We start from the raw sequence: 16,095 nt of genomic DNA, 5'->3' as shown, positions 1-16,095 counted from the left end.
CCTGCAAATCGAGCCGCTGTGGATCTGAGTCGCGCCAGTGAGACTTTGAACGGAAAGCGAGATGCCTTTTTTCAAGGAATGCAGGTGGAGACAATTCCTTCACCTGCATTGCATTTCTGTGGGTTTCAGGCAGCGGTAGAAGTTGCAGGAACAGAATCCTGGGACAAAAACTGTTGGCAGTCTTTTTTTTCTTTTCTTGAGTGAAGTTGTCAATAGCCGGCCAAAATCACCAATTTGGCCTCATTTCAGAAGCTCGGCACAAAATGACTATCCAGAAAATTTAGCACGATTTGTCTCTGGAACTCCATAGTCCCCGGCGTTGTTGCTATAGACTCCGTGACTGCACCCTTGGGCAACGTCATAGTCTTCAGCGTTGGCTCCCACTACATTGGCTCAGGGCAGCAACACATTAGTCCTTGCCGTTGCCTAGTGCAACTGCAACGCCAACATATCGAGCGTTGCTAAAATGGATTAGAACTTGTTGAAGTTTTCAGTAGAGGTCATTTCATGCTAAACTTGGCGCAAAGAGTCGATTTTGTGATTTTGTCCTCGATGGCCTAAGTTCTTGAGCAGTTGAGCTATGAACATGCAGACTTGTGCTGCTCGGCCTCTGAAGTAGTGGAGGTGTTGTGCAACCTCATTGTTAAGATTCAGAGCTCTGTGGTCTAGCCTTTTTCTGCCTTGGACAACCTGGTTTTTGTCTCAGGGCATCTCCAACTGTAAACCGTAATTTTTTTCCACATCCGTTTGTGGACTGGTCGGACCAGTCCGCATACACGGATATGGGAGCTGGACATATAACACTAGTCGCATATATTTCAAACTTTTTTTCAACAAATCGAATGAAATTCATGCAAACACGGCCGGGTTTCGTACAAACATGACAGATTTCATATAAACCAAACGAAAATGATAACATTTTTGACATATTTTCAACTAAAAAGCTAAAACTACGCGCACATACGGTCGCGCGGAGCTCCACTCCCACGACACAGATACACCACACTAGTCTACAGACGGTCGCGGCCGACCCCTTTGTCTTCGCCATGTTCGGCAGCCTGCTAACCCGACTGCCTGGAACCCGGAGGCATGTTCTTCCCCCGTATCTTTTGTATGTCCGGCTGCGCCGCTCATCGGAGCGACAAAGAAAGTGCTTCACCCAAAGGGAAAGGGTGCTTCCGTGGAGATCAGGCGGCTGCCCAGAATGATGTGAGATAAAGGAGAACTGGCCAGGGCACCGGCGGCGGCCTCCCGTGTTCTACTTATCCTCGATGATGGCGGCGGGCGTGGTGTGTCGACCGCCACCTCGTCGACATCCGCACAACTGGCTTCTTTCTCTGCGTGCATGGCGCGACTACGCGCGCGTCGACGACGGATGGTATGGTCGCAAGTACTGGATGCAACGACTGCCCGTGCCATTGCGCTCCTCGTCCTGCCGGCGTGGACCAACTCACCACTCCTCATCTAGCTGGCCTGGAGTGGAAACTGGCTCTGTTGGGCTATGCGAGGCGGGTGGGGCAGCGAGCGGCCTCGCTTGTATCCGGCGGGCCTCCCAGCCGACTTGTATGCTGGAGAACTGCTCTTCTGAAGTCATCAGAAGAGTGGAGAAAATGGTGAAGAAGTAGATGGGGGGGAGAGGGGTGAGATTCTTGCCCGGTGTCTGGCCTCATTTAAATAAAGGATGGACGGGAGGAGCTCGGCTGACGTTGCGTTTAATGTCGGACTGCTCATGGACGGACGTGTGGCCGAAATAGGTTTCTCGGGTTAATGGAGATGTATGAATGCGATGAGGAGGCGTGTTCAGCCGGGCGTGCAGCTGACGGCGCCCTCGGCCGGTGAGCCGCTTTAGTGGCGGAGGCAGTGAGAGGTCGCGACCGCTCTGAGCCGCCTTCAATGCGGACATGCTCTACAGCGGCATGAATGTGGGCGGCTGGCGCTGGGCAGGACGCGCGTGTGGGGGAGTTTTTTTTTTTTGTAGGTCAGGGCGGTCAGAAGCGGGCTTTAGATCGGTCTGAACCCACAAACCTCCCCCATTTTTGTCTCCAGTTTGCGGGAGAAATCCCGTCCGGACCACCCCGCGGACTGATACATGCATAGTTTAAAAAACTGGACCGGACCTGGGGTCGAACAGAAAAAACGGAACCGACAACCTCAATGGTTTTTAAGCTAATAAGACCGTTCTGCAACCAGACCGGAGAACACCGGTCGAACCAACCGGTTTTCTGGAAAACCGATGAAAAACTAGGCCATTGAACCGGGAAAAACTAGAATTTTTTAACAGAAATTGAGAAAGTGGGATTCGATCCAAGGTCGTGTGAGTAGTATGCAGGGCCTGCCCATGGCCCAATGACCAACTTGGTTGTCCTACTTTGTTGTCCATTACATGGATATATACTTTTATTTGACAATTATTTCACACTATATTAGCACATATATTAATCAATTTGTATTATTTTATTGCTTAAAAACCGACAATCGAACAAATGAACCGGTGGTTCGACCGGTAAAAATCGAAACTGACAACCTTTTCGATTCGGTTCTTTATACTATGGACACATGTAGAGTTGGATGGTTTCCACGGTCCGGACAGCTGCCGGAGGTTTGTGGATCCGCCTTGGATGCCTTTACAAAATGATGGTGTCGAGGTTAAACGTTACTCATTGGTTCAAAGAAAAAGTGGAGAGGAAAAATTAGGTATAGAAAACTATTTATGCATTGGTTCAAAGGAAGGGTGGAAAGGAAAAATGGTTGAATTTTTTCTTTGATCTCATTTTCTTAAATGCAGGAATTTAACACACAGTTGGACCGTTTTATTTTATTCTTTGCATGAAGAATGAGATTAAAATTCTTAGTGGCACAACAATAACATTCTAACTATACATTTTCATGGCGGGCGTCCTTAAACATGGAGAATGGTCTTCCTTCACCAAAATTAAGCTTGAGCTTCTTCCATTTAACTTCATGTTTGGATATGACACCGTTGCAGATCCTATACAGACTGCAAGACTAGTCGGGTTATATAGTAAAGTGAAATCACATGGTATCCTTTAAAACTCTAAGCTCCCTAGAAATGCAGCTCTCTGATGAATCGAGGCATTGGGGTCGTGTGCGACTACTTTTTGTCAGCCTATGGTAACTCAGTCTAAATCGCCTTGGACCAAGATGCGCTGAACCGCTACGCTCTTGGGAACACGTGTCCCTTCCACCTCATCATGGGCCACGGGACAGAGGGGAAAATTGGGTGAGATGAGGCTGTGTGGATAGGAGCTATGGGAGGCGGCGTCTGGGCATTCGCCGGCCAGGACCTCGCCGGATGGGAGACGGTGGCGCCGCGACCTCAGGCATCTGCGGCGTGCTCCCGGACGGTAGTGTTCGTTCATTATCTTCTTTTCCCTTTGATTTGATTTACCCTCCGCGAGACGGTGGCGGCGCAACCTCAGGCATCTTGTACACAATGTCAATGTGGATGAGGACCAACAAGGGACTCCACGGCACGTACAGGTTCTCCGTCTATGACGATACGGACGAACTGGCGTTCTCGGTCGACAACTACTCACGCTGTCAGAAGGTCTTCGCCTGCGAGTTGCCCCTTATCAACGTCCACCACGCTTTGCTCCTACCCATCAGGCTGCTACTCACGATGCCATAGGTAACCCGTCCTCGCCATTGTGGCTTGGCGCTGGGGACGCCGCCAAGGGCCTAACCCTCACCATCGCTCGGCGCACAGGAGGCCGCCAAGAGACTCACCCTCGCTGTTGTCGCTTGGCGTATGGGAGGCCATCACACGCCTCACCCTCGCTGCTACTGCTCGGCGCACGGGAGGCCGCCAAAAGTACCAGCCTCACCGCTATCACTCGGCGCACGGTGTTGGAGCCGCGGCCTTCCTCTTCCTCTCTCTCGCTACACCTTCCTCTCTCTCTCACTGACACAACGAAGAAGAAGGAGGAGGAAGAAGAAGGACACCAGACACAAGTGTGTTTCCCGGAGCCCGAACTCCACCCGCCGCACGTACGGCGTCTTTTGCTTGAGCACGAACTCAATCCACACGGCGAGCTACAACGGAGGAGGAAGCTGGCTTTATACCCGCGCGCTCGGACGCGCTACGCCACGCTCCCACGCTCTGCACGCACCCCCCACGTCCCACGCTCCCGGCGCTCGTGTACCCGACGCGCTCGCACGTAGTCGTCACGGCCCGAGTCCAGCGAACTGAGCTTCAGTGCCTTAAAGGCATCTACCTTTAGGTCTATGACAGGTGGGCCGCCCACCTGTTAGGCCCACCTATCATAGGCCCAAAGGCAGGTGCCTTAAGACACCGAAGCAGCGTCCGAGTCCAGCGCCCTGACGCGGTCACTCCCCCGCTCATCTCGCCCACACGCAATGGCCCGAGCGCTCGTACGCAACGGACACACACGCACACACTCACCCGAGTCTGCCACGGCCGGACCCGACGCGCCCCGAGTGCGCACACGCACGCGTACAAGCCAGACACAAAGTCGGATCATCCCCAGACTATTGCCAGACCATACCCAAGTCAGACACAAGCCAGACTATCTGACTATGGGTACCGTGGCTTATTCCTACACACGGGAGGCCGCCAAGAGTACTAGCCCCGCCACCGTTAGTTTTTGCACAAGACGCAGCCATGAGGCTCACCCTTGACTCCGTCGCCATTCGGGCACAGGAGGCCACTAAGCTTTCGTGCTCTCGGACAATGTCGCCTCCGATGATCCTTGCCGGGCACGCGGACCAGGGTACCAGGCTATGGCGGAGCTGGTTGGCCTGTACTTCCTGGTGGTCGACGCGCAGAGGAGGAAGCAGCGGCTGTGCTGGCGGCAGCCTGGCCTAAAGCGAGAGGTCTGGTGTCTGCGACGAGAAGCGAGATGGCCTCCCTTACGCCAAGCGACAACCATGAAGCAGACGTTTGCATGTTGTTCACCAGTAAAGCTCATGCGATTTTGACAAAGTAGTTTGGTTATGGTTCACTTTGATTAATGCAATGCATTAGCTGGATATCATGAACTCATTGTAAGAAATATACGCACACGGTTTAACCTCTATTCCTCGATCCTTTTGCGTGATTCCGCTCACAACGATCTTTGAGGCTAGGGATTAGGGATCTTTATATAGTGCTATTTGAGTTAATTTTAAACTGTATAAACTGTAGATAAATGTCGAGATAAAATCCGTTTAAATGAAGACTCCAGGTTAACTTAACGAACCACGATCATTAGTAACCATCAAAGAGTTTCATCTGCAAAATGTCCCATAAGCACGTACGTGTAAGTCACAGGCTTTATCTGTTGGGGAACGTAACATGCAATTTCAAAAAAAATCCTACGCTCACGCAAGATATATCTAGGAGATGCATAGCAAAGAGAGGGGGAGTGTGTGTCCACGTACCCTCGTAGACCAAAAGCGAAATCGTTTGACAACCCGGTTGATGTAGCCGAACTTCTTCTCGTTCCGACCGATCAACCACCGAACATACGACACCTCCGAGTTCTGCACACGTTCAACTCGATGACGTCCCTCGAACTCTTGATCCGGCAAAGTGTCGAGGTAGAGTTCCGTCTGCACGACGGCGTGATGGCGGTGATGGTGAAGTGATTCGTGCAAGGCTTCGCCTAAGCACTACGTGAATATGACCGGAGGCGTAAACTGTGGAGGAGGGTGCCGCACATGGCTAACAATGTTTGTTGTGTGTTCTAACGGTGCCCCCCTCATATATATAGGTTGGAGGAGAGGAGAGGCAGCCAAGGGGACGCCCCAAGTAGGAGGAATCCCCTTGGCTTATAGTCAAAATAAAGCTTTTACTAAGCATATCGTTGTTGCTTTAATGCAATCTTATGAAGAAAAGCTTGAATTGGAAGTTTCTATCCCTAGAAAACTTCATGATGAGTGAGAACCTACTATTAAAATTAATATTAAAGATCATGAATGCTTTGCTTTATGTGATTTGGGTGCTAGTGTTTCCACGATCCCTTAAACTTTGTGTGATTTGCTAGGTTTCCGTGAATTTGATGATTGTTCTTTAAACTTGCATCTTGCGGATTCTACCATTAAAAAACCTATGGGAAGAATTAATGATGTTTTTATTGTTGCAAATAGGAATTATGTGCCCTTAGATTTCATTGTCCTTGATATAGATTGCAATCCTACATGTCCTATTATTCTTGGTAGACCTTTTCTTAGAACGATTGGTGCAATTATTGATATGAAGGAAGAGAATATTAGATTCCAATTTCCGTTAAGGAAGGACATGGAACACTTTCCTAGAAAGAAAATTAAATTACCTTATGAATCTATTATGAGAACCACTCATGGATTGCATACCAAAGATGATAATATCTAGATCTATCCTTGCTTTTATGCCTAGCTAGGGGCGTTAAACGATAGCGCTTGTTGGGAGGCAACCCAATTTTATTTTTGTTTCTTGCTTTTTGATTCTTTTCAGTAATAAATAATTCACCTAGCCTCTGTTTAGCTGTGGTTTTATGCTTTTAATTAGTGTTTGTGCCAAATAAAACCTTTGGGAAGACTTGGGGAAAGTCTTTGCGATCTTGCTGTAAAAAGACCTGTTGAGAAATACAGAGCAACCTTATCAAGAAGAATTTTAATTCGGTGGCCAAGCTTCTGGACACCGTCAAACGAGTCCGGATTACTCCGCAGCAGGACAGTCCAGCTCGTCAGGAGCTCGACTAGCAATTCGGCCTCCGTCTCAGTCCCGACCAACTGGCGGCATACGTATCACGCGCACATAACTACGCACTCAAAATACCATGGACAAAGACGGAGGCGTAACCCAATTGTGATCCATAATATGACTCGACCATCCCTGGACACACACATTTCCTCTTTTATTTTTATCCTTTTCAGGTTTGTTCTCAACAGGTCCTTCTCGATGGCCTGATAATCGATCCTTTCGAAGGATGGATATACCAAGGTGGCAAGTAGCATCGATGTATGGGGGAATTTCTAGGTGGTCTTTTTGTCGATCACTCTATCTATTTCCAGGACCCGCACGAAGCTCCCCCCTTGGTCTCGGCATGTTAAATAGCCCTGTTACCTATCGCACTATTTGTACAAATACGCTTTGACGTATTAACCCAATTATAATGGAAACAATTTGCGGCCCAGCTTATGTGGCACTGGCTTACTACTTCATTTTATTTCGTTATTATTATTGATTGCATCCGTACACTTTGGTACGCCTTGATTTGCCAAGAGCCTCATTGCGCTCCATACTACGGCAACAAGTCCGAACACTTTTACAGTATAGTTCGGTCTCCCAAATTTAGCATTATATGCATTGGCTCCGAATCATGTCTTTGGTCAATAGTTGGGTTGCCCGACTCCTGTGCTTACTACCTTACGTTGCGCTCTATAGGCTAGGGTAGTAAAGGGAGAACTACTGCGATTGTGCCCTGATTTATCCGGATGAGCACCTCAGTAGAGAAAGCCAAAAACTGACTGTCATGATGCGGCGTGAGCTGGTCAGCTATTCGGAGGTTAAAATCTCTTGCGTTTTTTTCCGCATTATGCGACGGATCGGCCTTCACCCGATCAGGTGTCGACATCACCCTAGTCCGGACTAACGAATACTAGGGGTTGCGCCTACATTTCTATTGTCAAACTCCTATGGCTAAGTGAGGATGATAAAGCCACATGGTCCGATTGCCTGGTTCGCTGCGCTAAACACCTCCTTTAAGGACCAAAATCTTGGATCAAGAGTGTTTAGGTTTCAACCCGAACACCCCCGTACTACCTACGTGGGGGCTGAAGCCGACGACTGGCCAAATCTCAGATTTAATAAAACGGCCGCACAGGAGGTAAAATCTTAAAATAAACAACAAACATTATATTACATATCAGCCTTGTTTTCATCATACAGGTCGGGATAACATGAAGGTATTCATTCAAAGATAATGTCTTTTGAACACTGGCCCTCTACAATGTGGGATCCTCAAAATACCGCTCGGGCATACGGTGCTCCTTTCCCACGGCCGGTCCCTCGGTCACGAGCTTGACGACGTCCATCTTCCCCCATTGGACCTTGACACGGGCGAAGGCCATTCGCGCACCTTCGATGCAGACCGACCGCTTGATGGCGTCAAGCCGAGGGCAGGCATTGACCAGCCGCTTCACGAGTGCGAAGTAGCTGTTGGGCAGGGCGTCGGCATGCCATAGACGGATTATCAAATCCTTCATGGCCAGTTCGACCGCCCTATGCAGTTCGCTCAGCTACTTCAGCTGATCGCTAAAGGGCACAGGATGTTCTGGCGCAAGGTAGTGCGACCAGAACAACTTCTTCGATGAGCTCCCCTCTTCGGCTCGGAAGAACTCCGCTGCGTCAGCAACACTACGCAGCAGATCCGCAAACACTCCTGGAGAACTCCAAATCCGGGTTAGTAAGAGGTACCTTTTCTTCACAAACTTGCTTTGCATAATAAAGGCCTTACCCGCCGCGATTTTCCTGGCTTCTTGGATCTCCTGGAGAGCACCCTGGGCTTCGGCCCGGGCCCCTTGCGCGCTTTGGTAGGTGATGTCTACTACACAACCTTCTTCTTGTAGACGTTGTTGGGCCTCCAAGTGCAGAGGTTTGTAGGACAGTAGCAAATTTCCGTCAAGTGGATGACCTAAGGTTTATCAATCCGTAGGAGGCGTAGGATGAAGATGGTCTCTCACAAGCAACCCTGCAACCAAATAACAAAGAGTCTCTTGTGTCCCCAACACACCCAATACAATGATAAATTATATAGGTGCACTAGTTCGGTGAAGAGATGGTGAAACAAGTGGTATATGGATAGTAGATAAAGGTATTTTTAATCTGAAATAATAAAAACAGCAAGGTAACAAGTGATAAAAGTGAGCGCAAACGGTATTGCAATGTGTGGAAATAAGGCCTAGGGTTCATACTTTCGCTAGTGTAAGTTCCCTCAACAATACTAACATAATTGGATCACATAACTATCCCTTAACATACAACAAAGAGTCACTCCAAAGTCACTAATAGCAGAGAACGAACGAAGAGATTATGGTAGGGTACGAAACCACCTCAAAGTTATTCTTTCCAATCAATCCGTTGGGCTATTCCTATAAGTGTCACAAACAGCCCTAGAGTTCGCACTAGAATAACACCTTAAGACACAAATCAACCAAAACCCTAATGTCACCTAGATACTCCAATGTCACCTCAAGTATCCGTGGGTATGATTATACGATATGCATCACACAATCTCAGATTCATCTATTCAACCAACACATAGAACCTCAAAGAGTGCCCCAAAGTTTCTACCGGAGAATCATGACGAAAACATGTGCCAACCCCTATGCATAGGTTCATGGGCGGAACCCGCAAGTTGATCACCAAAACATACATCAAGTGAATCACGTGATATCCCATTGTCACCACAGATATCCACGGCAAGACATACATCAAGTGTTCTCAAATCTATAAAGACTCAATCTGATAAGATTACTTCAAGGGGAAAACTCAATTCATTACAAGAGAGAAGAGGGGGAGGAGAAACATAAGATCCAACTATAATAGCAAAGCTCGTGATACATCAAGATCGTGCCAAATCAAGAACACGAGAGAGAGAGAGAGAGAGAAAGAGAGAGAGAGATCAAACACATAGCTACTGGTACATTCCCTCAGCCCCGAGGGAGAACTACTCCCTCCTCGTCATGGAGAGCACCGGGATGATGAAGATGGCCATCGGAGAAGGATTCCCCCTCCGGCAGGGTGCCGGAACGGGTCTAGATTGGCTTTCGGTGGCTACGGAGGCTTTTGGCGGCGGAACTTCCGATCTAATCTCTCTTCTGGAAGTTTTAGGATACGTGGGTATATATGGGTGAAAGGAGTACGTCAGGGGAGCCACGAGGGCCCCACGAGGTAGGGGGGCGCGCCCTAGGGGGTGGGCTCGCCCCCACCCTCGTGGCTTCCTTGTTCCTTCCTTGACGTGGGGTCCAAGTCCATCGGGTGGCTTTCGTTCCAAAAGTAACTTATCTAGTTGATTTCGTTCCGTTTCGACTCCGTCTGATATTCCTTTTCTTCGAAACACTGAAATAGGCAAAAAACAGCAAATCTGGGCTGGGCCTCCGGTTAATAGGTTAGTCCCAAAAGTAATATAAAAGTGGACAATAAAGCCCAATATTACCCAAAACAGTAGATAATATAGCATGGAGCAATCAAAAATTATAGATACATTGGAGACGTATCAAGCATCCCCAAGCTTAATTCCTGCTCGTCCTCGAGTAGGTAAATGATAAAAAAGATAATTTTTGATGTGGAATGCTAGTTGGCATAATTTCAATGTAATTATTCTTAATTGTGGCATGAATATTCAGATCTGAAAGATTAAAGATAAAAGTTCATATTGACATAAAAATAATAATACTTCAAGCATACTAATAAAGCAATTATGTCTTCTCAAAATAACATGGCCAAATAAAGTTATCCCTACAAAATCATATAGTCTGGCTATGCTCTATCTTCACCACACAAAGTATTTAAATCATGCACAACCCCGATGACAAGCCAAGCAATTGTTTCATACTTTTGATGTTCTCAAACTTTTTCAATCTTCACGCAATACATGAGCGTGAGCCATGGATATAGCACTATAAGTGGAATAGAAGGGTGGTTGTGGAGAAGACAAAAAGAGGGGAAGATAGTCTCACATCAACTAGGCGTATCAACGGGCTACGGAGATGCCCATCAATAGATATCAATGTGAGTGAGTAGGGATTGCCAAGCAACGGATGCACTAGAGCTATAAGTGTATGAAAGCTCAACAAAAGAAACTAGTGGGTGTGCATCCAACTCGCTTGCTCACGAAGACCTAGGGCATTTTGAGGAAGCCCATCATTGGAATATACAAGCCAAGTTCTATAATGAAAGATTCCCACTAGTATATGAAAGTGACAACATAGGAGACTCTCTATCATGAAGATCATGGTGCTACTTTGAAGCACAAGTGTGGTAAAAGGATAGTAGCATTGCCCCTTCTCTCTTTTTCTCTCATTTTTTATTTTTTATTTGGGCCTTATTTTTTTATGGCCTCTTTTCTCTTTTTTTATTTGGGCTTCTTTGGCCTCTTTTATTTATTTATTTATTTTCGTCCGAAGTCTCATCCCGACTTGTGGGGGAATCATAGTCTCCATCATCCTTTCCTCATTGGGACAATGCTCTAATAATGATGATCATCACACTTTTATTTTTCTTACAACTCAAGAATTACAACTCGATACTTAGAACAAAATATGACTCTATATGAATGCCTCCGGCGGTGTACCGGGATGTGCAATGACTCATGAGTGACATGTATGAAAGAATCATGAACGGTGGCTTTGCCACAAATATAATGTCAACTACATGATCATGCAAAGCAATATGACAATGATGAAGCATGTCATAATAAATGGAACGGTGGAAAGTTGCATGGCAATATATCTCGGAATGGCTATGGAAATTCCATAATAGGTAGGTATGGTGGCTGTTTTGAGGAAGGTATATGGTGGTGTAAGATACCGGCGAAAGGTGCGTGGTATTAGAGAGGCTAGCAAAGGTGGAAGGGTGAGAGTGCGTATAATCCATGGACTCAACATTAGTCATAAAGAACTCATATACTTATAGCAAAAATCTTCAAGTTATCAAAGCAAAGTATTACGCGCATGCTCCTAGGGGGATAGATTGGTAGGAAAAGACCATCGCTCGTCCCCGACCGCCACTCATAAGGAAGACAATCAATAAATAAATCATGCTCCGACTTCATCACATAACGGTTCACCATACGTGCATGCTACGGGAATCACAAACTTCAACACAAGCGTTTCTCAAATTCACAACTACTCAACTAGCATGACTCTAATATTACCATCCTCATATCTCAAAACAATCATCAAGTATCAAACTTCTCTTAGTATTCAACACACTCATAAGAGAATTTTATTATTCTTGAATACCTAGCATATTAGGATTTTAAGCAAATTACCATGCTATTTAAGACTCTCAAAATAATATAAGTGAAGCATGGGAGTTCATATTTTCTTCAAAATAAAACTACCACCATGCTCTAAAAGATATAAGTGAAGTACTAGAGCAAATGACAAACTACTCCGAAAGATATAAGTGAAGATCAATGAGTAGTCGAATAATTATGCAACTATGTGAAGACTCTCTAATATTTAATAATTTAAGATCTTGGTATTTTATTCAAATAGCAAGTAAAGCAAAATAAAATGACATTCTAAGAATAGCAAACATCATGTGAAGAAGCAAAAACTTAGGATCAACCGAAACTAACCGATAGTTGTTGAAGAAGAAAGGTGGGATGCCAACCGGGGAATCCCCAAGCTTAGATGCTTGAGACTTCTTGAAATATTATCTTGGGGTGCCTTGGGCACCCCCAAGCTTAGGCTCTTGCCACTCCTTATTCCATAGTCCATCGAATCCTTACCCAAAACTTGAAAACTTCACAACACAAAACTTAACAGAAAACTCGTAAGCTCCGTTAGTATAAGAAAATAAATCACCACTTCAAGGTACTGTAATAAACTCATTATTTATTTATATTGGTGTTAAACCTACTGTATTCCAACTTATCTATGGTTTATAAACTATTTTAATAGCCATAAATTCATCAAAATAAGCAAACAACACATAAAAAACAGAATCTGTCAAAAACAGAACAGTCTGTAGTAATATGGATCAAACGTATACTTATGAAACTCATAAAATTCTCAAATAAATTGCTGGACCTGTGGAATTTATCTATTAATCATCTGCAAAAATAATTAACTAAATAGCACTATCCAAATAAAAATGGCAGCAATTCTCGTGAGCGCTAAAGTTTCTGTTTTTTACAGCATGATCAACAAGACTCTCCCCAAGTCTTCCCAAAGGTTCTACTTGGCACAAACACTAATTAAAAGCATAAAACCACATATAAACAGAGTCTAGATGAATTATTTATTACTAAACAGGAACAAAAAGCAAGGAACTAAAATAAAATTGGGTTGCCTCCCAACAAGCGCTATCGTTTAATGCCCCTAGCTAGGCATGATGATTTCAATGATGCTCACATAAAAGATAAGAATTGCAACATAAAGAGAGCATCATGAAGAATATGACTAGCACATTTAAGTCTAACCCAATTCCTATGCATAGGGATTTTGTGAGCAAACAATTTATGGAAACAATAATCAATTAGCATAGGAAGGTAAAGAAAGCAAAACTTCAAGATTTTAAGCACATAGAGAGGAACTTGGTATTATTGCAATTCCTGCAAGCATATATTCCTCCCTAGTAATAATTTTCAGTAGCATCATGAATGAATTCAACAATATAACCAGCACCTAAATCATTCTTTTCTGATCTACAAGCATAGAAAATTTACTACTCTCCACATAAGCAAATTTCTTCTCATGAATAATAGTGGGAGCAAACTCAACAAAATAATTATCATGTGATTGAAAATTAAGATCAAGATGACAAGTTTCATGGTTATTATTATTCTTTAAAGCATACGTGTCATCACAATAATCATCATAGATAGGAGGCATGCTTTCATCATAATAAATTTGCTCATCAAAACTTGGGGGACAAAAAATATCATCTTCATCAAACATAGCTTCCCCAAGCTTGTGGCTTTGCATATCATTAGCATCATGAATTTCAAGGAATTTATACTAACAACATTGCAATCATGCTCATCATTCAAATATTTAGTGCCAAACATTCTAATGCATTCTTCTTCTAGCACTTGAGCACAATTATCGGAATCCTTATTCTCACGATAGATATTAAAAAGATAAAGCATATGAGGAATCCTTAATTCCACTTTTTTGTAGTTTTCTTTTATAAACTAAACCAGTGATAAAACAAGAAACTAAAAGACTCGATTGCAAGATCTAAAGATATACCTTCAAGCACTCACCTCCCCGGCAATGGCGTCAGAAAAGAGCTTGATGTCTACTACACAACCTTCTTCTTGTAGACGTTGTTGGGCCTCCAAGTGCAGAGGTTTGTAGGACAGTAGCAAATTTCCATCAAGTGGATGACCTAAGGTTTATCAATCCGTAGGAGGCGTAGGATGAAGATGGTCTCTCTCAAGCAACCCTGCAACCAAATAAAGTCTCTTGTGTCCCCAACACACCCAATACAATGGTAAATTGTATAGGTGCACTAGTTCGGTGAAGAGATGGTGAAACAAGTGGTATATGATAGTAGATAAATGTATTTGTAATCTGAAATAATAAAAATAGCAAGGTAACAAGTGATAAAAGTGAGCGTAAACGGTATTGCAATGTGTGGAAATAAGGCCTAGGGTTCATACTTTCGCTAGTGTAAGTTCCCTCAACAATACTAACATAATTGGATCACATAACTATCCCTCAACATGCAACAAAGAGTCACTCCAAAGTCACTAATAGCGGAGAACGAATGAAGAGATTATGGTAGGGTACGAAACCACCTCAAAGTTATTCTTTCCAATCAATCCGTTGGGCTATTCCTATAAGTGTCACAAACAGCCCTAGAGTTCGCACTAGAATAACACCTTAAGACACAAATCAACCAAAACCCTAATGTCACCTAGATACTCCAATGTCACCTCAAGTATCCGTGGGTATGATTATACGATATGCATCACACAATCTCAGATTCATCTATTCAACCAACACATAGAACCTCAAAGAGTGCCCCAAAGTTTCTACCGGAGAATCACGACGAAAACATGTGCCAACCCCTATGCATAGGTTCATGGGCGGAACCCGCAAGTTGATCACCAAAACATACATCAAGTGAATCACGTGATATCCCATTGTCACCACAGATATCCACGGCAAGACATACATCAAGTGTTCTCAAATCTATAAAGACTCAATCTGATAAGATTACTTCAAGGGGAAAACTCAATTCATTACAAGAGAGAAGAGGGGGAGGAGAAAGATAAGATCCAACTATAATAGCAAAGCTCGTGATACATCAAGATCGTGCCAAATCAAGAACACGAGAGAGAGAGAGAGAGAGAGAGAAAGAGAGAGAGAGATCAAACACATAGCTACTGGTACATACCCTCAGCCCCGAGGGAGAACTACTCCCTCCTCGTCATGGAGAGCATCGGGATGATGAAGATGGCCACTGGAGAAGGATTCCCCCTCCGGCAGGGTGCCGGAACAGGTCTAGATTGGCTTTCGGTGGCTACGGAGGCTTCTGGCGGCGGAACTCCGACCTAATCTCTCTTTTGGAAGTTTTAGGATACGTGGGTATATATGGGTGAAAGGAGTACGTCAGGGGAGCCACGAGAGCCTCATGAGGCAGGGGGGCGCGCCCTAGGGGGGTGGGCGCCCCCCCACCCTCGTGGCTTCCTCGTTCCTTCCCTGACGTGGGGTCCAAGTCCATCAGGTGGCTTTCGTTCCAAAAATAACTTCTCTAGTTGATTTCGTTCCGTTTCGACTCCGTCTGATATTCCTTTTCTTCGAAACACTGAAATAGGCAAAAAACAGCAAATATGGGCTGGGCCTCCGGTTAATAGGTTAGTCCCAAAAGTAATATAAAAGTGGATAATAAAGCCCAATATTGCCCAAAACAGTAGATAATATAGCATGGAGCAATCAAAAATTATAGATACGTTGGAGACGTATCAGCGGGCCTTAGCAAGTTCGGACTCTTGGTCCGAAATCTTGCGCTCCAAGGGCTCACATTTCTCTGCGGCATCCTGGAGCTCCTGCTGGACCTCCCCGACCCTTGCCTCGTGCTTTTCACAGGCGGCTTGTTCCTTCGCCACTCTCTCTTGGGCCTCGGCCAGAGACTTCTTGAGGGTCTCCACCTCGGTCGCAGATCCTACAAAATATCATGATAGTATGATCAACATACACAATTCATATCTTTCTACATCCGAATAGACCATTGCATACCTTTCTGGTCCTCTAGTTGTTTTTAACATGGCCGAGCTCTTCCTTGGCCCGCTGCAAACTCTGCTTCAGTTTAGAGACTCGGCAGAATGAGATGTCATAGCCAGCATCGACGCCTGCTTATTCATATAGACATATATTGGTTAGTCTCCTGCAGAAATTATTTGATCCTATGTC

This window comes from Triticum dicoccoides, chromosome 5A, assembly GCF_002162155.2.
Source record: "Triticum dicoccoides isolate Atlit2015 ecotype Zavitan chromosome 5A, WEW_v2.0, whole genome shotgun sequence".
NCBI classification, from domain to species: Eukaryota; Viridiplantae; Streptophyta; class Magnoliopsida; order Poales; family Poaceae; genus Triticum; species Triticum dicoccoides.
Note: the sequence above shows the minus strand (reverse complement) of the source record.